Source organism: Uloborus diversus, chromosome 8 (assembly GCF_026930045.1).
Source record: "Uloborus diversus isolate 005 chromosome 8, Udiv.v.3.1, whole genome shotgun sequence".
Classification (NCBI taxonomy): domain Eukaryota; kingdom Metazoa; phylum Arthropoda; class Arachnida; order Araneae; family Uloboridae; genus Uloborus; species Uloborus diversus.
Window position 1 is genome coordinate 15,572,249 of NC_072738.1, and position 25,714 is coordinate 15,597,962.

At 34.2% G+C, this 25,714-nt stretch overlaps 1 protein-coding gene across 2 annotated transcripts in view; it reads right to left on the reverse strand.

Moving 5' to 3' along the window:
* LOC129227437 (alpha-tocopherol transfer protein-like) overlaps positions 1–17,434 on the reverse strand; it is a 61,074-nt gene extending 43,640 nt beyond the window's left edge. For both annotated transcript variants that reach the window (XM_054861996.1, XM_054861995.1), the window contains exon 1: positions 17,199–17,434. The gene's annotated coding sequence lies outside the window, so the exon portion shown is untranslated. The remainder of the gene's footprint in view (positions 1–17,198) is intronic.
* Positions 17,435–25,714: the final 8,280 nt, after the last annotated feature.

Consider the following 25,714-nt stretch of genomic DNA (forward strand, 5'->3'; position numbering starts at 1 on the left):
TGTGACGGGAAAAAGTCCAACAAAACAAACACAATTAGTCGTACATCCTAAGTGTACCAAAATATTATGCCGGTGAATGATAAACTTATACTACAATCAATAAACATAGCTAAAGAAACAACTTTCATATGCTGAAAAGAGTTAAGAACGTTGAATGTAAAAAATAAAAAAAGGACAGACGATAAAATAAAGGCTATGTCCGAATATAGAAACCAATTTTAAACTAATTTAAAATGAATTTCTAGATGGAAACGTTGTTTTAAGATTTGGACAGCAGCCAAAAAATCTCTTTTAAAACAATTAAAAGAATTTTACTTGCTCACGCATATGCAAAATAGCAACTGGAAAGAAATAAAAATTCCTGAATAACGTTATGTTAATTAACGTTTTAATTAATATCTCTGCTAATTAAAGTCGCACAATTACGAGATTGGTCCTATTGTTTTCTTTAAAAAATTTCGAATTGATCGGTATCTCGTCTGACTCTCGATTCGCAGCGGTTCCCGAGAAGATTGATCTTCAGACAGACAGACAGACGGACGCGAACAGATTTTAATATTATAGTGAATGGATGTCGAAACGCGTGCGAAAATGTGTTATTCACAGAATGCAATGAAAAGGTTCTGGCGAAGTTAAAAGAAACAGAATTCCAATGCTTCAGTTTCAGATCCTTTCCTTTCCTTTGATGAATTGAGACAAAGTTTTGTGCATTGTGTCCAAGATTATCCTCTCTGAGAGTGACTGGGTATGAGAAATTTGATTTGACAATTGTTTGCTAGCGAATGAAATCTTTATAACATTTATCCCACAATGTTTCTATTTACTCCAGTGACTAGACGGTAAATGAAAATAGTATTCTTTTTAAATCATGTAATTGATGTTCCCATCCGATGTTTCCATTTACCCCATTGACTAGTGAGTACATGGAAATAGTATTTTTTTAAAATCATGTGAATGATGTTCCCATCCGATGTTTCCATTTACCCCATTGACTAGTGAGTACATGGAAATAGTATTTTTTTTTAAAATCATGTGAATGATGTTCCCATCCGATGTTTCCATTTACCCCATTGACTAGTGAGTGCATGGAAGTAGTGATTTTTTTAAATCATGTAATTGATGTTTCCATCCGATGTTTCCATTTACCCCATTGACTAGTGAGTGCATGGAAGTAGTGATTTTTTTTAAATCATGTAATTGATGTTTCCATCCGATGTTTCCATTTACCCAATTGACTAGTGAGTGCATGGAAGTAGTGATTTTTTTAAATCATGTAATTGATATTTCCATCCGATGTTTCCATTTATCCCAGAGACTAGGGAGCGCACGAAAGTAGTGATTTTTTTTAACCATGTAATTGATGTTTCCATCCAACGTTTCTGTTTACCCCAGCGGCTCGCGTTAGTAGTGGTTTTTTTAAATCAGGTAATTGATGTTTCCATACTAAGGGGTAAATGAAAAAAGTGATTTTTGTAAATCATGTCATTGATGTTGGTAGATAATTACAATAAACACAATCCATTTGGAAGCTTAGGTAATTCTGCACCATCAGTACTCAATCTGCGGCCCATGCCGATAGGTCGTAAGCGACCCGTTGAATCCTCTAAACTACAATCTAAGAGCATTTAAAAAGGAAAATTGAATAAAATTTTCAATTCCTCACTTAATTTATGTTAAATACACACAAAAGTAATTTACACCAAAATTTACCCCTCCCCCCCCCGTCCAAAAAAAACTGAGGAATGCCAAACTTTGTTGTTTTGTTTACACCGTATTACCGCATGGCATAGAGTGCAACATTAAATTGCAAAAATAAACTGCAAAGTTCAAAGTCACAGATGAATGTTGTTGATAACCTCCGCAGGACAAGTATAGCTAGTGGAAACCAGTTACTTCGCATTTGCTGACCAGTGGCAGAGATAATTGTAAAATCACCGAACTCTAAGCGCAAAACTTTTCAGTGTCTTCTTTAAACAATAATGACGCCTATCATTGAGAAGATAAAATTAGAGCCGCTATATAGATAGGCCGACGCATCAGCTTAAGTTTAGCCATTTTGGATCGGATTTTTCATTGTTGCACTACTTGGGTTACCACAGCAAAGTTTCGGATTTCGCCAAATTTGCAGAAAATAATATTTTATTTTATAAACAATTCACGTGCCGCTAATAATTGCTCACAGTGAACAATCAGTGTTTGAGTCACACTCAAACACGCGCTCCGATCCAAAATGGCTGATCTTAAGCTGATGCGTCGGCTTCTATATATAGGGGCCTTAGAGCCTTAGATAAAATGGAGGGAGTGAAGACTTTCATTCGTGAAGCAAAGATTCCAAGTCATGTGACTTGGAATGAACTTCTACTTCAAAATAAAACCTTATACTGATCACCCTTTACACCTTCATATTTTTAATCCATCTAATGTTGTCTTATTTCGTCATCGTCCTTCTGCAATCCCAACCTTTGGGATCCGAATGCGCAATGTTCTCTCAGATTTGCAGCTGTCGGATTTCAATACTCTCAATACAATAGAACTAATTGAACCATGGTGTGAAGTAAATACATCTACAATCAATGACCTCGCTAAATTCTCTAAAGAGACTACCCCAAATACAGCTTACCAGCAAATATTTTATGATACAAAAAGAAATATTCGGACTATAAAGACATTTTTACTGACGGATCAAAAGCAAACGATCACGTCGGCTTTTCTCCAATAGTTGATGGTCACATTACGGCAGAAAAACTAAATCCATCTTGCTTTGTATTTACTTCAGAAATAAAAGCCATATCTACATCTCTTCAATCAGTAGACTAATCCAATTACAAAAAATGGGTGATACACACTGACTCTAAGAGTTCAGTGGAAGCCATCACTCACTGCAATAATAACAGCCATCCTATAGTCCTGCAGTCACATCATTTATACAAAAAACTTATAAAAAATCATTTTCATGTTCTCTTCTGTTGGATCCCTGGTCATGTGGGAATTGCAGGTAATGAAGCAGCCGATTCAGCTGCCAGAGCCGCAAGTATCCTGGTTGATGACACTGTCCCTTTTGATGACATTAAAAACGTCATTTCTGAATGTCTTAACACGCATTGGCAGCGGACGTGGAATCTTGAAACACAAAATAAATTGCATTCCATCCAGCCCTCGGCTAAAGGTTTCACATCTTGACAACTTACCAGGAGAGAACAAGTATTATTAGCTCGACTTCGCATTAGTCATACAAGTTTCACTCATAAATACCTCTTATGTCGCGAACCAGCTCCAACGTGCATTACATGTAATGTGAATCAGACAGTGTTACATATTTTAAGTAGCTGCCCAAATTTTAACCAAATACGTTTTAAATATTTTAATAATTTGAACCCCTCTTTGAAGGAGTTGCTTGGGAACCAACCCCATCGCAATTTATACTCCTTCATCCAGGAGATTGGATTATCCCTTTTAATTTAGTGTTTGTGCCGTCAAAATGTGACTTTTGTCTTTTTCTTGTTATTCAAGGTTTTTTGTCAACATATTATTTCATACATTATTTAAATGTTTTTAATGCCAGCATGATTTTTAATACTTATTTTAAACTACCCATGTTTATAACTTTCACCTGAAAACACGCTTACTTTTATATTTATCTATATAATTTATTCCAACAAATCGTTTGGCGCAGTATAGCCCTTAAGGGCTCTTGCGCCATAAAAAATAAACAAACCAACCAACCAACCAACCAACCAAGTCATGTGATAGATTTTAAAGCAAAGCATTGGAAGTAATCAGGTTTCTTTCGCTAGTTTCACGCAAAACGTGTCAACCTCTAGTATTTTTTGAGTCACGTAACTGGGGTATTTGCCTCAGCGCTTGCTAAGCAAATGACTGGACTTGCTCTCCCTCCATTTACTAATTTCTGCTCTAAGACGCCTATACTATGTTTGGAAAGAGGGTAGGAAGGAGATTTTTGTTTGAAGTTTGAAAAAAATGTGCCGTTATTTATGAACAGTCCTTAAGTCTTCACTCACAAACAGTTTAGTTTCGAAAATCATCACAAAATGTGGGTAGAGTTGGTTTCCGTCTTTCCGGATGGATCCAGAGATTGTTCCAGGAGGGGGCGGTTGATTTTTTGATTTCCCTCTTACTAAGTATCTGATTTACACATGCTTGAGGGGGGGGGGTCTACCCCATCATTTTTATCTAGTAACGCAAATAAAATATAGAGATTTATGAAAGGAGGTCCCCGATCCTATTTTTTTCTTTTTCTGTTGAAAGGAATGTTCTGAAATTGTGTTTTAGAACTTCAATTTCGTAGTAATCCCAGGGAAAGTTTCAAAATTCCCTCCCCCTAACATTATCGATGGTCGTATAAAATCGCTCTTTTGGAACTCCAGTTTCGAAAAATTACCCCGGATGAAAGTCCCGAAACCAATTTTTTCGCCTATTAACACTACCTGAGATTTCTACAATCGCGTCTTTAGAATTTAATTTTCCAAATTTGTCCGCGTAAAGCCGCCACAGTGGGTGCTCAAAATAAGGTCATTTAGACCAATAGGACCAATCCCTCATTTTTCTTTGCTCGCAAAAATTCGCTAGACCGAATATTCATCTTCATCGGAAAGCCTAACTGATGAATTATCAACAAGCAGTTTGTTTTCAGTAGGCAAAAGTTAGCAACAATAATTGCAATAAATTTCCGGTCAAAAGTGCCTGATCTTATTTTTCAACAAATTTCATTTCATCATTGTTTCACTGCAGTGTAATAGCATAAAAAAGTTGTTTATTGTTATTTTAAGACTATAAACGTTAGGCCTCGTGTTGGATATCTAAATACTTTTTTTATTTGTATAAATGTTTATGTGGTACACGCGCTGTTTCAGGGGCAAGTTCTTATAAACTTGAAATTCGGGAGTTTACTGTATAATTATATATAAAAATATATATATATATATATATATATATATATATATATATATATATATATATAAATATATATATATATATATATATATATATATATATATATATATATATATATATATATATATATATATATATATATATATATATATATATATATATATATATATATATATATATATATATATATATATATATATATATATATATATATATATATATATATATATATATATATATATATATATATATATACAGTAAACTCCCGATTATCCGGGAGTGAATTAACAATAAGGAAAATGTATTTTCGGAGCAAAAAGCAAATATCGATGGCTGTTTTTTTTGCCAAAAATTTCAAATTTAAACTGAGTTGTTTTTGTTTTATTTACCTATTCATTTTTTGTGCTTTTTCTCATCGTATGTACACTTGTTCTGTATTGATGTTAAGTTCTGTTGTGCAAAAATACAAAACATTTTTACTGTACAGTATATATTGCACTGTTTGTAGAAAGTATTATGCATCAATACAGGTAAGCTTTTGAGGGAAGAAAGTTGGTACCTTATTTTCATCTCACTTTATTATTTTTGCGATTTATTACGCGATTTTTATTATCCGCGGCACTCGTGCCACCAAATTTTGCAGATAATCGAGAGTTTACTATATATATATATATATATATATATATATATATATATATATATATATATATATATATATATATATATATATATATATATATATCGAACAGCCTCGTTTATCCGGACTAACTGAGAACGAACAAAAGCAATCCAAATAAACGAAAAATCCGGGAAATAAACAAAACACATTTATGCGTATGCCGACTTATCTTTCATTACAGCAAAAAACAATGCTTTTTAACGAAACTTCGTGGTACACTATCTATAGTTCAATTGCAGTGGTGTTGGACTGACGCCCCAGAAGTACGTTATACTGTTTGTTAAATTAATACTGTAATTTATTTTACGTTCTATGCAGGAGTTGTACGTTTAATCAAAACAAAAACCAAATATTTGGAGTATTTTTTGTTCTCTTTTTAGTCATAATTTAAAATTATTATTTAAGCAAAAAAAAAAAAAAAAATTCAACTCTACAAATTTGATCCGGATAAAAGGGGGTCGGAAAAACGAGGCTCTACTGTTTTTCACATTTTCCTTCATCTCTATCAGTATATCTATTTATCTATATTTTTCTGTTTCTCTGTCTGTATCTCTATTTGCTTATATATAGTATTTAGTGTGCGTCGGTGTGTAAAAATAAATGAGAAAACCATTATCAGTATGTTGCATTCAAACTAAAAGGGTGAAAAGAAAAGGTTAACAAACACGAGGTCCATGAAAAAAGATGACATCAAAACGAATTTTACTTATCAAAGAAGTAAAGAAAGGTTGTCTTAAAGTAAGCACTAAATGAGGAAATGAGGTATGAGTAAGCACTAATTTTCTTCCTCATGTCTTGAGAAGCGGAACAGCCAAAGCTGTGACGAAACTAACAACATATCTTTCCTAATCTGTCAAGATAATGCATACGGGTATCATTTCCTTGATCGCTTTAATATAAAATGTTAATCAAAGATAGCATGTAGATTTTTCAACAATCCTTTTATGAAATAATTTGATACAAAAGCAGAAAAAAGCTTAAAAAGCTGCGCAGTTATTACTATTGTTACAAAAACTACACTGTAAAAAAATGCCGAAACGTTACTGGTTATTTCCGTGGAACGTTTCGGGATTTCAGAGGTTTTCACCTATTTCCCCGCAAAATCAAGTATCTTCGCAAAAAAGTTTCCTGAATTGCTAAAAGATGCACGAATGCAGACTTTTCACTGTTGTGAAAAGTATTTTTTGCTACCAGTTTAAAGGTTGACTGAGCGTGTTTATTAAGTGTATCAGCTTTAGTTTAATTACGGCCCGTCTGGATTGACTAAGCTCCCAATGGGAGCAAATAAGTCACTGGATAGCTGCAGCTTTGCGAGGCAGGAATTGCAGGCGAGGAATATGGTTGGTCCTTGCTTTCAATTATTCGCGTAGCTTTGGCCATGGTTGCGCTAATGCTTCTGGAGCTTTCTTGGTAACCAGGAAGGTTCTAATCAAATACATTAAACCTGTTCAATTTTTGTAGAAGGTTCACGACTGGCTTTTACAGGGGAGATTCCCAGTATTTCAGGAAGGTTACTCACTTATATCGGAAAACGTTCCTGGTTTTTGTAAGATATGTTACTGGTTGAAATTGGGCATATAATCTGCCTATTATTTTCCAGGAACGTTTCTGAATCGTTTTTACAGTGTATTTATTACTATTATTATAACACCAACTCACGATCACTTGAAGCCTTTCACTCGAATACTCCATTAACCCAAATATTCCATTGTCGAATGTTCATTTAAGTCGAATATTCCTTTAACTTGAATATTCCTTTAATTCAAATATTCCTTTAACTCAAATATTCCCTTTCTCAAATGTTCCTTTATCTGGAATATTTCTTTATTTCAAATATTCCTCTATCTCCAGAATTCCTTTATTTAATAAAATCCTCTTGAATTAGAAACTAGCAGTAATCTCCTAACATTTTTGCATCACATTTTCCTTGGTAATGATCTTCTATGCGTTTAATATCTTGATGAAAGAGTTCCCCTTGCTCATCACTCACCATCGACATTTTTAGTTTTTTTAGCTGCCTAAAAGTCCTTAAATTACCTCTTTTAGAGACAACCAAGCAGCTAGTTTTTTTTCCCTGGGGGGGGGGGGATTTTCATTAAGGTCATTGTTCTTCTTCATACGCTTTCTTATTCGTGGGTCGAAAAAAAAAAAAACTTTTTTAAATTTAGCATCATTCAATTTGGATAAAATTCTTTTCAAATGCAAAAATTCTTAGCCATTTTTATTCATAGCTTTTACAAAATGTTTCGTCAAACCACGTTTTATACGTTAGGGCGGAAGAATCATTTTCTTGCGGAATAGGAGATAAATTAAAAAATTAAGTGTTGCCATTTGAGAAACTTACAGCAATCATGATTGAAATAAAGTATTCTATTAAACAATAACTACTGCAAATCAGCTTGTTATTTTGGTGATTTGTGTCGTCACTATCGCGTGAGGAAAGCGTTTCCGACCATGCATTGCTGTGTGATTTCCCATCGTCTAGGTGTACTCTATCTGCCCTGAAAGTCTAAATGCTTTACTGATACACCCTGTATTCTAATAATCTGTTTACACTTTTAATCATTGAAATACATATGGAATTAAATTCTTTTTAACACATTACTAATGAGAGTGCATGAAAATGTTACAGAGGCTGTAACTAAAAAACGTCATCCGTTAGGCATCCATATCATTCGGCAATTTTCGTAAAAATTAATTAAATAATTCAATACAAGTAATATTTCTCATTTTAGAAAAATCGTGTCGCACAGTGTAATGGGGTGGTTTCCTTCAGTCAAAAGTACTAATTTTAGTCATTGAAATGGATAGAATGAGCAAAAAAAAAAAAAAAAAAAAAAAAAAAAAAAAACAAAAAACAAAAAACATGAACCCAGAAAATACTTTCATTTTCCCAACAGTTATTTTTTAATTTTATATATCCGATTTTGAAAATAAGGCGTGGTCTTTATGACGTCACAAATGATGCAATTTGGCGCATCTTTCTACCACGTTTCCACGCTATGATAATCAAGAGGCGAATTAAAATTGCGCTCTACGCTTGCTATCGACCATATCGTTGCCAATACACGTGAGTAAAGATGCGAATTAAATATTTTCCTCCTTGAATGGCAATACTGAATGGCATTTCATCATTTGTGATGTCACACGACAGAAGCGTAAACAATGAAAGCACACCGATTTAAATATTTTTTAAAAATATTAGACAAATTATTTAAAAAATTGTTAGATCCTATGTTTTTAAGCATGCTCTTTCAGAAAAAAAACTTTTAAAATTTTGGAAACGACCCCATTGTTTATTGTATATTCACTGTAAAAAAAAAAAAGTGTAACCTTACTCCGTAAATACGGTGGCAGCATTCTGCACTTAGTGTAACCTTATTCCGGCGGTTAGCTTCCTCCATAGCAATGGAGTAACTTAACTGATAAAACTGGTGTAAAGTTATGAGCGTGCAGCAGTTGTATCAGTTAAGTTACTCCGGCAGCTAAGCTGCCACAGCTTTACGGGGTAAAGTTACAAATCTTTTTTTTAGTGTTTACATACACAAAGAAAACCAAACTGTTGCTATTGTTATTCACTAGATTAGCAACAGTACCAAAGTAAATCAAATCCAGTAAATTTTGATCAAAATGGAGCTGCTAACTTAACTGATAAAACTGGTGTAAAGTTATGAGCGTGCAGCAGTTGTATCAGTAAAGTCACTCCGGCAGCTAAGCTGCCACAGCTTTACGGGGTAAAGTTACAAATCTTTTTTTTAGTGTTTACATACTCAAAGAAAACCAAATTCTTGCTATTGTTATTCACTAGATTAGCAACAGTACCAAAGTAAATAAAATCCAGTAAATTTTGATCAAAATGGAGCTGCTACCAAACTTATTGTTTTTGAGCAATTTACTTATTTAATGATTTTGAAAGAAAAAGGAAATTAAAACTGAGAGCAAGAAACACACTGCATATTTGTTATGATAAAATATCTTTTTGAGACAGCTTTCTAGTTTTTCCTTAGTGAAATACATGAGTAATTTTACTAATTAAATGGCTTTGAAAAGTATTTAAAAGCAAGGGTAAGAAAAATAAATGTTTATCGATTGTACGAAAAAAGTTTCTCAGGCCGTTTTTCCCGTTTTTTTTTAAAAGTAAAATACATGATCCATTTTACTATTTTGATGATTTAAAAAAAACTTAAAAATAAGAGCAAGGAAGAAAATGCTTATCTATGATACCAAAATACTTTCTTAGACAGCGTTTCCATTTTTTTTTTAAATTTAAGGAAACACATGAGTAATTTTATTTATTTAATGATTTTGAAAAATTATTGTAAAAGCGAGAGTAAGAAAGAACAGGCTTATCTTGTATAAAAAAAATTCTCGCACAGCTTTTACAATTTTTCTTCAATGAAATACATGATTAATTTTACTTACTTAATGGTGTTGAAAATAAATAAATATATATATAAATGAAATAAAATTGAGAGTAAGAAAAGAAACTGCTTATCTGTCATGCTAAAAAAAAATCGCAAGCAGCTTTTCCAATTTTTCTATTACGAAAGAAATAAGTTATTTTACTTGTTTTATGAGACACAAGAAAAAAGGCTCATCTTAAAAAAAAAAATCTCTGACGGTTTCTAGTTTTTCGTGAATGAAATGCATGGTTAATTCTACTTATTTAATGATTTTGAAATAAATAAATAAATAAAATGAAATAAAACCAAAAGTAAGAAAAGAAACTGCTGATCTATTTTACTAAAAAAAAAAAAAAAAAAAATCAGACGGTTTCTAGTTTTTCATTAATGAAATATATGATTAATTTCACTTACTCAATGTGATTTTGAAATAAATAAATAAAAAGAAAGAAAACTGAAAGTTTGAAAAGAAACTGCTGATGTGTTTTTCTAAAAAAATTTCTCTGACGGTTTCTAGTTTTTTGTTAGTGAAATACGTGATTAATTTTACTTACTCAATGATTTTGAAATAAATTAATAAATAAATGAAATAAAACTGAAAGTAGGAAGAGAAACTGCTAATTTGTTATGCTAAAAAAATTTCTCAAGCAGCATTTCCAGTAATTCTTTTATGAAACAAATAAGTACAATACACTGGACTTTCTCTGTCTGAACACTCCCCAATGTGAACACCCCGGTATTCTGAACATATTTTGATGGTCCCGGCGAGACTCCATATACTTAACATAGGCTGATCTCTCTGTAATCTGAACACCCTAAAACAGTATCACCCCTGCATTATGAACGTAATTTTTATCCCCGTTCAATTATTACTTCTCTATATACTGAACATGTTCACAATCAATACTGAAGAACTCCTATGAACTTGGATTGAAAAGCATTAAGGGGAAGATGGTGAGAGGAAGAAGAAAACTTATTTTCCTGGATATTACTGCATCACATAAAATCATTCAACTGAGCAATATGAGAGAATCTGAAGTTTCTGCCACTGAGAACAATATTTCAAGAATCTAACCATTGTATCAAGTAGTATTCAAGACCTTTAAAGTATGGTTACCTTCAAGTAAAATATGGTTCAGAATCATAGGAAAAATGTTCACTTGATTGATAAATGTACCTTACGTGAGAATACACAATACAGAAACAGATTTAAAAAAAATAATTTGACCTTTGACATCTTGAATTCAAATTATGTTTTTCGCAATCACGAGTGTGTGTGTATGTAGGCGTGTGTGTGTGAGGGGGAGGTTATGTTTGTTTGTGTGTGGGGGTATGTGTATGTAGGCATGTGTGTGTGAGTAGTTGTGTGTTTGTGTGTGGGGCTGGGGGGTATGTGTATGTGTAGGTGTGTGTATGTGTTTGTGTGTGTAGGTGTACGTGTGTATAGGTGTGTGTATGTGTTTGTGTGTGTAGGTGTACGTGTGTGTGTAGGTGTACGTGTGTGTAGGTGTACGTGTGTGTAGGTGTATGTGTAGGTGTATGTGTGTGTAAGCAGTGGCGGATCACCGCATAGGCGCATGAGGCGATAGCTGGGGCCTCCAGCAAAGCAGGGGGCCTCGGAGTCGTCAAGTGTCACATCCTCAAAATTATGGTTTTCCACGATAAATCCTCAAAACTCATGGAAATTGATAGATAATCATGGATTTTAGGCGCGGGATGATTGCTCATTACTCCCAATAGAGATAGGGTCCCCTGAGTCTTAAGGAGCCCCAGGCTTCAGGTGCCTTTGTTTAGATTTCCCCAGGAGTTTGGATTTTCCTCATTCTTCCCAGAATTTTAGTACAAAATAGTATGTTTTTAAATACTCCACAAAACTATTTAGTACTTTCCGATAAAATGCAGTTAGTCTTGCTAGAATAATTTTTACCGTTCTAAGCAGTTTTTTAGCCGAGTACTCCGTACACTCGGCCACTTACTACTCGGCTGAATAAAGAATATTCATCTTGTTTAAAAAAAAAAAAAAAAACACTACTGATCACGAAGATATTTGCTTTAATTGGAATAGCCAAGGACAGGCCCGGATCTGCCCCGCAGATCCCGCAGTGCGAGGGGTCCACCTCCGTAAGGGGCCCAACGGCCCAATAAATTGAAGGAGAAATTTAAAAAAAAAAACTAGCATTAAGGCTTATTAACATTACAAATATACACTGCTGACCTCTAGAGAGGGGCAATACAGATTTTGATGTAGGGGGGCCCAAAATTTATAGATCAGGGCCTGGCCAAGGACGTGTCTAGAGGGGAGTTAGACCCCCCAAACAAACGATAACCAGTCGTCATTTGTCACAGCATTATATCAGTCCTCAAAATTAGTCCTGCCTCAAAATATCCCAGTCGTCATTTGTGAGATTATGCCCGAGTCGGTGTTTTTAAGGTAAGTAGGACTTCTACTAAATGGGATGTAACTCGACGTAATTCGACCTCTTCGAATGGTCACTTTTCTTGACGAACAATTATATTGCCCTTCCTTATCTAGAAGGGAGCCTAAGGGAGCAGACAGATCTGTGGGGGTCCAGATCGAAGCCATCGGCACAATGGCACAGCTGTGTTTTCTTTCTTTACTTTTTGCAAAGTTTCCCGCTTTCCCACCAGTAACCAACCCGTAATAAGTAGCTTTATGACGTATTTAGTTAAATAAGTAATTTGGAAAAGGCGGGAATTTTTTCTTTTCCTTTTTTTTTTTGGAGGAAGAACGAAGAACGTTCGTCATTCGCTGTTTTGATTCACTCGTGCTCGTGAACGTGCTTTTGCTCTTTCTTCAATCAACGACAAGACCATTCTTTTTGAGATATGTTTAATAATATGTTTTAACAACTTTAATTTTTAGAATTATGTTGCTATCATGGTGTTAAATGACGATATGGTGTTTTGAACATAATAGGTTTAATGGTACAAAGGTATAGCTTTTGTAAAAAAAATATACTGTTCATTCTTCTTTAAATTATATTTCCATTACAGAGAAAAGGAACATCTGTTAATTCATTGCAAAAACGCTTTATAAAATTACTATAAAAATTTTAAATGCCTCTGCTGCGAAAATAGTTGATTTTGAGTGTTCTCCTTCTTTCACTGGTGTACCATTTGTTTGTAATATATTTTACAATTTCTACTTCATAAAGATTGATTTACTCATTAAAGGCAAACGTTTTATATATAAACTGAAGTTGGGGCAAACCTAGCCTGACAGCGTCGTAATGCAATAATTAAGAATTAGACCTGCGTAACTTTCACAATGCTGCCAGGTTAAGTTTTCCTCAACTACAGAAGTGTTTCAGTTTTATTTTCAGGAGTGTACATATGCCATATTTTACACAGGCAAAGAGCGTGTTTTAATGCTTCGAAAAAAAAAATGATGGCAATAATTTTTGTAAAAAATTTAAAAAAACATAGGCTTTAAGGTTTACTTGAAAACTTCTGCAGAATAAGGATTTTCGAATTTTGAATTTCAGAAGAAAATAAACAATTCCAGGTAAATACTGTCAAAAAATCAGGATACTCAGAAATTCTGATGTTTCTTTTATATTTTTTTCATTCTATAAACGTACTACGAAAGAAATTCATCATCCAACTGAAGTCAAAAAAATAAATAAATAAATAAATAAAGGAACGAAAATAAAAGGGCTTCATTGATGACTTATTAAATGACCCTCGAAAAATTGCTGGCCCTAATGTTACAAAATATGGTCTTAAGAATCGAATTTTTAAGACTTAAATTTCAGGAAACATTCGAACAAGGTTCCACGAACTACCTTCCTTTAAAGAAAATCAAGTTTTTTAAACTACACTGGTGCCATTTGTTTGTAGTATATTTTACAATTTCTACTTCATAAAGATTGATTTACTCATTAAAGGCAAAAGTTTTATAAACTGTAGTTGGGGCAAACCTAACCTGGCAGCGTCGCAATGCTATAATTAAGAATTAGACCTGCGTAACTTTCACAATGCTGCCAGGTTAAGTTTTCCCCAACTATAGAAGTGTTTAAGTTTTATTTTCAGGAGTGTACATATGCCATATTCTACACAGGCAAAGAGTGTTTTAATGCTTCGAAAAAAAATGATGGTAATGATTTAAATTTTTTTTTTAAAACATAGCCTTTTAGATTTACTTGAAAACTTCTGAAGAATAAGGATTTTCGAATTTTGAATTTCTGAAGAAAATTAACAATTCCAGGAAAATACTGTTAAAAAATCTGGATACTCAGGAATTCTGATGCTCCTTTCATATTTTCTTCATTCTGTAAACGTACTACAAAAGAAATTCATCATCCAACTGAAGTCGAAAAATAAATAAATAAATAAAGGAACGAAAATAAAAGGGCTTCATTGATGACTTATTAAATGACCCTTGAAAAATGTACTGGTTACAAAATATGGTCTTAAGAATCGCCTTTTTAAGACTTAAATTTCAGGAAATATTCGAGCAAGGGTCCCCGAACTGCCTTCCTTTAATATTATTATAAAATCAAGTTTTTTTAAACTACACTTAGAAAAAACTTAAGTGGAATAGCCCCTGAGTAAAAAAAAAAAATTGCTAAAGCTTAGGGCCATAATTTTTGAACAAATTTTCACGGAAGAGATTCAGCACCTCTTTCTTGAAAAATTGTTTATCATGTAAAGTTTGTCTACAATTGCGTTTTTAAAACTTCAATTTCGAAAATTGGGAAGGGGGGAGAGAGAGAGAGAGAAATTGATTTTGATCTATTTTTTAAAAAGTTTGATCGGGGACACTCCCTTGGTTCCATCCCTTACCCTAACTTTGATAAATATGGCCTATAATCGTGTTTGTAAGGCTTCAATTTCTACTACTTTCCGCTGAGAAACCTGCACCTTTTTGTCCCCAAACATCAGCAAAGAAAGTCTAAAATTACGTTTTTAAAACTTAAAGTTTCGAAATTTTTCCGAAATCCCGGATCCCCCTTCACTTCTCAGATCACAGGTTTCCTCTTTTTTTTTTTTTTTTTTGTTAAGTACCCCGCCCTCCTAAGACTTTTTTCTGGTTGCGTCACTAAATTACACTTGCATTGGAAAACTGGGTAAAGCTGGGATTTTGCTAAATGCCAGAAATCGGGGGTCGGTGGAAATCTCCCCTTGCACTAACTAAATTACGAAAAAATATAGTTTTCTTTTTTTTTTTGTCAGAAATGTCGTTTTTTCCCTTTTAAATAAGAATGTAACTGCGCCCCCCACCTCTTCCAAAACTTGTTTTTTATCCAATATATATATATATATATATATATATATATATATATATATATATATATATATATATATATATGATTTTCTGCATTGTTAATATTAATAAACTATATCGTTTTTGTTGTGTCAATAGAGGGCCTCCGGATCAGGCTGCGACTGGTGCCTAACAATCCCATGATCCGCCACTGTGTGTAAGTGTAGGCAAGTAAGTGACGCAACCTGGAGACGGTTTTCGCTAGAGGAGCAGCTCGTGAGGCGACCGGTCGACGGTGGTGCTGCAAAGGGAGGCGGGGGAAAAATAAAATCATAGGACATCAAAACAGTCAAGTGAGAACAATAAGCAATCGTGATTGCTCAAAAAATGCTTTTTTTTTTGGGGGGGGGGTACTGTTCCGATAGCTGTACTGTAATATTTTAGCGTTGAATGCTTTGTAAAACTTTTTAAAATAAAAAAGATATGCAAGAGTTAAGGTTCTGCAGAATTGAATTTTTCATTGCACTTGCCATCAATACAGAATTCAGCACATGGCTCAATACTGCACATAATCCATTAACGCAAACATGCACAGTAAACTCCCGATTATATGCGGAATCTGGTGGCACAAATGCCGCGGATAATCAGCAAAAAGGCTGAAATGAGAGATAAATAGGTAAAAATGTTCGTTCTTCAAAAACTTAGCTGTATTAATGCATAATACTTTCTTCAAACACTGTAAATATATACAGTACGGTAAAAATGTTTTGTATTTTTGCAAAACAGAATTTAATATTAATAAAGAACAAGTATATGTACGATGAAGAAAGCACAATAAATAAATAAAACAAAACAACTGAGTTTATTTACAATTTTTGGTCAAAAAAACACCCATTGGTATTTGCATTTTACTGCGAAAAGACTTGTTCCTGATTGTTAAATGACTCGCGGATAATCCGAACCACGGATAATCCATTCACGGACAATCGGGAGTTTACTATACATGCATTATCCAGTTTCCCTGTATAATGAACACCCCCATAATCTGAACACTTTTCTATGGTCCCATCAGTGTTCAGAATAGAGAGAGTCCAATGTACTTAGCAGGCCCGTGTCCAGGATTTCATAAAGGGAGGGGTTGAAACTTTTTCCCTTTGTAACTTACGTTGTCAAAGGAAAACTAACTACGCGTGTTGAATAGGTCATTTTAGTTCGATAACTAGGCTTTTTTTTTGTATACGTTTTGTGTGTTTTTTTTTTAATGAAATCTTATTTGTACAGTTGAACATTTTGCAAAAGCACACATATTTCTTTTATGCCACCTAATGCTAGTTTCTTTCTTTTTTTTTCTTTTGTTTTTCCATCAAATAACATTGAACAGGAATTTAATGAAAATAAAAATTTTATTTAAAAGAAATTGCTGCTTCGCATAGAAACACTTTTCTAATGTGTGAAACGACTAATTCATCCAACACTAAAGGTGTAACCATAAAAAAACCTAACAGTATGCAAAGTAACCATTTTCCCTGCCATTAGGTTTTTTTTTTTTGGGGGGGGGGCTACTTCATTGTCTAATATTCTTTTAAATAATTTTTCCCTGCATGCTTACAGCATTGCTGGACTCTTCAGCCATTCCTTCGTCGTTAATTTTTTCAAGTACTTAGAAGCGAAGGGGATTGGGAATCCTACAATTGAGGAAATGCTAATTGTTAAACATGGGGAAATATTAAAGAGGGTGAATACTGTGTCAGAGTTTAACTCTAAAATTAATTAAAACTTAAAATACATTTTGGAAAATCGTTTAATGATTCATTGATTTTTTTCTTTCAATGGGAGGGGTTTAACCCCTAAAACCCTCCCCTTGGACACGGCTCTGGTACTTAGTTAATGAGCCACAAGTGAGAAAAACCATCTCGATGACACGGATCCCGCAGAGAGCCGTGACATCGACCTAGATAAAATCGAAAAGTTTACTCACCCGCGTGGAACGCTTTAATGGATGGCACAGAGAATGAAATCCTTTGTAATTGAACGAAGCACAAATTCATCGCATCCAGGTTCACCTGGGAGTATATTGAAGCTCCTGCTTCGCGAAAAAAAGGGCGATAAATTCAGCAGGAAAAGGCAGTTTTGTGGATTTGTAACTTTGCAACACGCGAGAAACAAAGTCACAAATTTCCTCGAGTAAAGAGCGAAGAAGAGGTCTCGAGCAGCGGTCGAGGGATTAAAAAAGGGTCGAAGAGAAACTGGTGTGACAGGTTCAAGGTTTCGTGGTTCCTTCAATGTCCACGCAACCATCATATCCTCCCCTCCCCACTGCTTTTCGCTTTCAGGTGTAATTGCGTGCTAAAAAAACAAAGAGAAGGAACATAGTTCGTTTTGTGTGAAGCGATGAAGTAATTTGTGTACAACTTGGAGAGAAAATACGAAAGGGGCCACTGCGCATCCTCGTTAATCCGTAGCCTATTAAACCGGACTTCGCTTAATCCGGAAAACAAGTCGTATAACGTGTGAAACACGGATTGAAATACGTATTTTCATTCATGCAAAATCAGAGTAGATTGAATATTTTGAGAATTAACAAAATAATATTACTGTTATAATTATTTATTTATTTTTTGTAAATTAAATTACGTTTTTCTTCAATATTTTGCTTGATATTTATGCGTTAAATTTGTTTTAAAATGTGTAACACGTGTTTTTAATAACATGGCGGAGTAGTAAACTAATAAATATTCCCAACCAAACTTACCGCCGCATTAGACCGGATATTGTTTTCATGTATGAAATAAACTGCTTAACGCATTCTGCAATTTCAGTGCGATTAAAAATCAAGGAGTACGTACGCCAAGCCCGGTTTTATAACAGCAAACGAATTTTTTTTCTCGATTATCTTTGACTCCAAAATATTCCCGATAAATCATTAAAAAAAGAGATTAAACAATTAAAAACGTATATATTACTTAAATGAGATGAAAATAAATAAGTTTGAATACTTTAATCGAATTCTTTTTCTAAAACTGTTAGGCATCATGTGGGCTGTAGAGCATCATGCTTCAGTAAACTCCAAATAATTTTTTAAACGGGAAGTAGTTAAGAATAAAAATTGATTTTTTTAAGCGTCGTGTTTCAGTAAATTCCAAACAAAATTTTTTGAATAAAAATGTTGTTCAGATCAAACCACTTTTTTTCCCCTTTACAATGTTTAAGCAAAGTGTGCAGAATTAAGAGAAATAATCTAGATAAATAAATTACAATTAAAAATTTCTCCTTAAATTACCTATTCCAAAAATTATTTTTTTTTTTTGTTTAAATAAGTATATAAAAAGATAAATAAAGTATGAACAGTATCTGTGCAATGCCTGCTATTAGACCCCAATTTTAGGCATATGTAATTTTACTGTTGTTGCCAAAATAAATAGAAATATGAATAAATAATATATATATGTTCCTGAAGATTTTTTTTTTTTTTTTTTGCTTTTGGTGTGTGTGTGTGTGGGGGGGGGGGGGATTATGTCAATTCAACCCGGGCGTTTCGCTGATAGTCTTGGAATTTTTTGAATGTAATATATGTTAAAACTCATGAAAAAGTAAGATCATGGTATTTTTTGGTTTTGTACGAAAATATTCCTAGACCATGATACAGGCCGCCAAAGCTCCATTTCTCACTTGCGATTTTCAACAAAATCTTTAAAGTTCTTTATTTCAGGAACGGGTGCAATATATTTTGTCGCAGTTTGTTTTACTTAAAATGTTATTCTTTTCTGCTCAAAATGATGTGCAATATTTTGAGTATAGTGTTTGCAGGATGAATTTGATCTAATCTGCCAAACGAAAATGGAGTGACAGAAGAGCACAAGTTGAGAAGATGAAAAAAGGCATTACCGGTCCTCGATTTTTTTTTTCTTTTCTTTTCGAAAGCTATTGCCGACGCGCGGGGGTCAAAAGACGTTAATAAACGCTTTTTAGGGAATATAGTTGAAACATGCATATTATAATCGAACACCGTTGTATTATATGCATGTCTCAAACTACAGTAAATAACGCTACAGTAAGTAATTACATTTTTTAATGCAATTTGCATTCATATGCGTACTGAACATAAGATACAGTTATTAAAATCTTCATAAGAATGCGCACGGATTTTTGACGTTCGGACGGTCGACGTTCTACTGTTCTATCTTTCTATCTACTTTTCGGCAATTTATTAAATCTCATAAGAATGCGGTCGGATGTTTGACGTTCGGACTCTCAAAGTTCTACTGTTCTATCTTTCTATCTATTTTTAAGCAATTCATTAAATCGTCTCGAGAGTGCGGAAGGATTTTTGACGTTCCGACTATTGACGTTCTACCGTTCTATCTTTCTATTTTTTTTAGCAATTTATTAAATCTACATAAGAATCCGGGCGGATTTTTGACGTTCGGACTGTCGATATGGTGTATACTGGTCTATCTTTCAATTTTTAGCAATTTATTAAATTTTCATAAGAATGCGGACGGATTTTTGATGTTCGGGGATGGTCGACGTTCTACTGTTCTATCTTTCTGTCTATTTTTTTTAGCAATTTATTCAATCGTCACGAGAGTGCGGAAGGATTTTTGACGTTCGGACTATCGACGTTCTACTGTTCTATTTTTCTATTTTTTTAGCAATTTATTAAATCTTCATAAGAATGCGGACGGATTTTTGACGTTCGGACTCAACGTTCTACCGTTCTATCTTCTATCTATTTTTAAGCAATTTATTAAATCGTCACGAGAGTGCGGAAGGATTTTTGACGTTCAGACTAGCGACGTTCTACCGTTCTATCTTTCTATCTATTTTTTTAAAAGCAATTTATTAAATCTTCATAAGAATGCGGACGGTTTTTTGACGTTCTGACTCTCAACGTTCTACTGTTCTATCTTTCTATCTATTTTGAAGCAATTTATTAAATCGTCACGAGAATGCGGAAGGATTTTTGACGTTCGGACTATCAACGTTCTACCGTTCTATCTTTTTATCTATTTTTTTTTAGCAATTTATTAAATCTACATAAGAATCCGGGCGGATTTTTGACGTTCGGACTGTCGATCTTCTACTGGTCTATCTTTCAATTTTTAGCAATTTATTAAATCTTCATAAGAATGCGGACGGATTTTTGATGTTCGAGGATGGTCGACGTTCTACTGTTCTATCTTTCTATCTATTTTTTTAGAAATTTATTAAATCGTCACGAGAGTGCGGAAGGATTTTTGACGTTTGGACTGTCGATCTTCTACTGGTCTATCTTTCTATCTATTTTTTTAGCAATTTATTAAATCGTCACGAGAGTGCGGAAGGATTTTTGACGTTTGGACTGTCGATCTTCTACTGGTCTATCTTTTAATTTTTAGCAATTTATTAAATCTTCATAAGAATGCGGACGGATTTTTGACGTTCGGACTCAACGTTCTACCGTTCTGTCTTTCTATCTATTTTTAAGCAATTTATTAAATCGTCACGAGAGTGCGGAAGGATTTTTGACGTTCGGACTATCGACGTTCTACTGTTCTATCTTTCTATCTATTTTTTTTAGCAATTTATTGAATCTTCATAAGAATGCGGACAGATTTTTGACGTTCGGACTCAACGTTCTACTGTTCTATCTTTCTATCTATTTTTAAGGAATTTATTAAATCGCCACGAGAGTGTGGAAGGATTTTTGACGTTTGGACTACCGATGTTCTACCGTTCTATCTATTTTTTTAAAGCAATTTATTAAATCTTCATAAGAATGCGGACGGATTTTTGATGTTCGGGGATGGTCGACGTTCGACTGTTCTATTTTTTTAAAATCTATTTTTAAGCAATTTATTAAGTCTTCATAAGAATGCGGACGGATTTTTAACGTTCGGACTGTGGACGTTCTACTGCTCTATCTTTGTATCTATTTTTTTTAACAATTTATTAAATCTACATAAGAATGCGGGCGGATTTTTGATGTTCGGACCATCGACGTTCCCTTTGTCCTATCCCTCTATTTTTTAGCAATTTATTAAAATTTCCTAAGATTGCGTTTGGATTTTTGACGTACGGATTGCCGCCATTCTACTGTACTATCTTTCTATCTATTTTTTGGAAATTCATTAAAACTTTTAAAAAATGCATTCGGGTTTTTGACGTTCAGATCGTCAACGTTCTTTTGTACTTTTTTTTCTATCTCTCTTTCTGTTTTCCGGCAGTTCATTTTGGTTTATTCAGTAGAAAACATTAAACTCTAAATGCATAAGATTTCAGCGTACTACCATTTACCGACTTCTGCCCAAAAGTATGAAGCATTGAATAATGGTCCACATTCAAGCAGTAGCGTAACTATGGGGTCTAGCGCCTCTGGCGAGCTGAAGAAATTGCGCCCCCACCTAGGGTCGCCAACATGGAAAGTCCCGGAGGTCATTGTGACCTCCGAATTATTATTTTTTTTTGGAACATTTTGATTAATTGATTCGACAAATAGGAAGCAGCATTGAAATTTTTTTTCTTATTTTCTTTTAAAAAAAAAATTTTTTTAATCGTGCCCAATGCTCCTTCTAAGTAGATTTTTGCGAGGTTTTTTTTTTTTCAAAATTTTTCGCATTTTTAAAATTTTATGATAAAAAAAAAAAAACTCAATTTTTTTTCTTCAATCAGTCGAAATGCCGCCCCCTTGGCTGCTGCGCCCCTGGCGAGAGCCACGCCTGCCAAACCCTAGTTACGCTACTGCATTCAAGCTTAGATTTCCTTTTATGAAAAAAACAATAAATAAATATTAACTAAAACAAGATGTAGGAAATGGCATTCAAGGCACATGTTCGGCTCCATTTTCCTATATGGTGAAAGATTAATTTAAATGTTGGATATTTTCACCGCAATAAAAATGTTTTCAGAAAAGCAATTCCTGATATTTTGTTTGGAGTTCTATCCGCTTGAACAAAACGAAACTCCTCCACTTGTCAATCTCATTTCACCTTGAGTCAAGAGCAGCACTAACTCACAAAAAAGATCTATTTGAGCAATTACAATTGAAGGTTACTTCACTGTCCGCTGTTGAAAGACTGATGTTAAATTATTCCGCCTCAGAAAAATTGGGCATAATATGTCAATTCTTCTTCAGATAAGTGTCGACTGATGGCTGTCTATCCGACAACTGATCTGTGAACGTCTTTTTATGTAAAAGCTCGAGAACTTAATCACAAAATTACTTTCATTTTCTCTCGTGCGTGACTAAATGCGGCGACATCAGATTGCATGTTGTAAACAAATGCGCTGGAAAGGTGTTCTGCCAGGTATGACGTATTGAAACTTGAGAGAAATTTAATTTTGTCTGAAGGGACGTTCCTCGAAAACCAGCTATTTCTTTCCCCGCAAGTGAAGGCTCATAAATAAGGTTGTTAAAAAATAATAATTTTAAAAAGATACGAACAAATATTTCACTTGAGAAATCCCCCTTACGTTTGTTGTTTCGTGAACAACAAAATTTTGCAAATACCATTTTAAGTTAATATTTTTAATGCAATACTAGAAAGTCGCCCGTCAAGGTATGACGTGTGAAAATTGCTTCTACTCTTCTGCATTTGAACGAAGCAATTGCCTGTTCGGTGATATTTTGAGAGTTGAAATTGTATCCCTAACTCCAGTGGATTAACCCTAAACTCCATAGCGTTCATTGCTGACCGCTTTTTTGTTTCTTCATTCCCCTGAAATGACACTGTCTTACCAGTAAAACAGTTAAGTTACCGGATCGAGTTCAGCCTTGATACAATACAGCCTTTCCCTGCATGTCAAACAGTACCAAAAAATATTATTAAATTATCATGCCGTGGCACGAGTTTCATTGTTGAAACTCGTGGGTAACTTGATCATTGGCTATAATATATATATATATATATATATATATATATATATATATATATATATATATATATATATATATATATGTGTGTGTGTGTGTGTGTGTGTGTGTTTGTGTGTGTGTGAGGATATGAGCTGTCACGAGCGGTACACATGCTCGTTTATCTGTGGAGTAGCTATAAAGTAAAAGAGCAGTAGAGGCAGTACACAAATTTAATTTTTTAAACTTTTTGAGACGTGGTGCCTTCGTCGCCCCATGCCTTGTTCACTGAAAAGATTGACCAAAAGAAAACAAATTGGTTGCTTGAAGATTGCCACTATTTGGCGGTTTTCTCCGAAAAAGAAAGGGAACCAATATTCGTCCTTGTCGCTTATTTGTTGTTGTGCAAGTCAAACATGTGGTATCTGCCGCCAAATGACGCATTTCTTAATTTACATATCTATAGTTGAGGCAAACCTATCTGGCAGCACTGTGAAGGCTACGCAGATCCTAATCACAACATTACGACGCTGCTAGGTCAAGTTTACCCCAACTATAATCTACAGCTTCCGTGAGCAGAGTGCAGCCTTTTATTTTTTTACTAGTCAACTGCTTAAACCGCTGCACCAGTTGGCTGGGGGTGGGGAGGCAAGTGGCCTCAAGAGAAACCATTATGCGTCTAATAGTAAAGGGGTCAGTGAAGTAAAATCGTTGATGGAATAATACACTAAAACTTAGATTCTCAACCTTCCTCAATCCACGTACCCTTAATTTTTCATCAACTGTGCGTCCGCCCATCAAAAACTCGACAGTTTTATTAAAAGGTGTTATATTAGTTAAAGTTTTACTGTTAAAGTGTTAATTGCTAATAGGTAATTTTAATTAAAAGTCAAACAATTTACTTTTATGGACATTTTGTAATAATGTGTGCATTAATCTTAAGTAAAATTTAAAAAGTCCAAGGAAATAATTTGTGGAAATGGTGGTCTTGTTTTATTTCATCAATGTTTTGCTCTAGTTCGAACAAGGGAAGGGGATTTACGACTGTATACAGTCGTAAATCAAATCATTCTCGATATTAAACTTGTTTCTTGTACAGTCTTTATATTAAACTTGTTTCTTGTAAACACGCTCTTGTCTCTTCAAGTAAGTTAGCCCTTTTCAAGTAAGTTAGTCGACAGCACTTTTTCCCTCAGGTAAGTTGTAGTAAACTTTATTTTGTGGTGTCCTGTCATGTATAGGGTCGATCGCTCTCATATGCAGAAAAAATAATTTCGGCAATTCAAATCTACCCATTCAGAAAAGATGTTCTAGACATCTTGATTCCCAACCATCAATTATTTTACTTAACCTTGATTTGTTATTCAGCATTTGGAAAGCTGCATTCCACCCATTTCTTCTTGATAACAATCATTACTTTATTCTGTAACTAGTGGTACCCGCACGGCTTTGCCCGTAATAGAAAATTAAAAGGTCTCTTGGTTCGCCTGTATATTTACAAATAATGCATGGTGAATTTTCTCGCCAAGTGGCCTGTGCCCATGTTACGGTTCCACGTAATGATAATTTCGCAATTTACTCGTCCATCTTATGAGAATTTTGTTCTTAAACTTGGAATAGAAAAAGAACCACATCGAATTTTCGAAAAATCGCTTCGAGGTGCACACCCCCATACTACAAACTAACTTTGTGCCAAATTTCATGAAAATCGGTCGAACGGTCTAGGCGCTATGCGCGTCACAGAGATCCTGACGGACACAGATCCGGACAGAGATCCTGACAGACAGAGGGACTTTCAGCTTTATTATTAGTAAAGATAAAGATATTTTTTTTGTCAATTGTTATCCGCATTTTACAAACTGCACATAATTTCACCTCAATTTCCATTCAGGTATTCTTTTTTTTTATGGAAACATCAATATTTAACAGTTGTTACCCAGCATTTTAGAAACTACACACCGATTTCATCTTGGCTTCCGATCTGCAACTACTTTATTTACGATCTTTCATTTGTTTAAGTAGTTAATTTGGCGTTTGATAAATAGCGCACCATACTTTTTCCTCTTGATTTCCAGTTAACCATTACGTATTTTATTTCTTAATAGAATTTCCGTCATTGTTATTCGCTTTCTATTAACTACACATCAATTTCATCTGGATTTCCACTTAGCCATTTTTTTAATTGACTCTTCCAGTGAGTTGTTTATCAGCAATATGGAAACTAACATACCACGATATCATGTGTTCATTTTAGTTTTTCCGATCAGTACCTATTTTATTTTAAACTACCCCGGTACCCGCACGGCTTTGCCCGTAGTTGAAAATTAAAAGGTCATTTGGTTTGTCTGTACATTTACAAGTAATAAATGGTGAATTTCTTGCCAATGTGATACGTCAAATTACTCGTCCATGTTATGGTAATTCGCTCGGTAAAATGGGCTTAAAATTGGAATGGAAAAAGAACAAAATCGAATTTTTGAAAAATCGCTTTGAGGTGCTCACTCCTATGCTACGAACTAATTCTGTGCCAAATTTCATGAAAATCGGCCGAACGATCTAGGCGCTATGCGCGTAACAGAGATCCAGGCATCCAGACATCCAGAGATTCACACACAGGCTTTCAGCTTTATTATTAGTGATACCCGCACGGCTTTGCCCGTAAT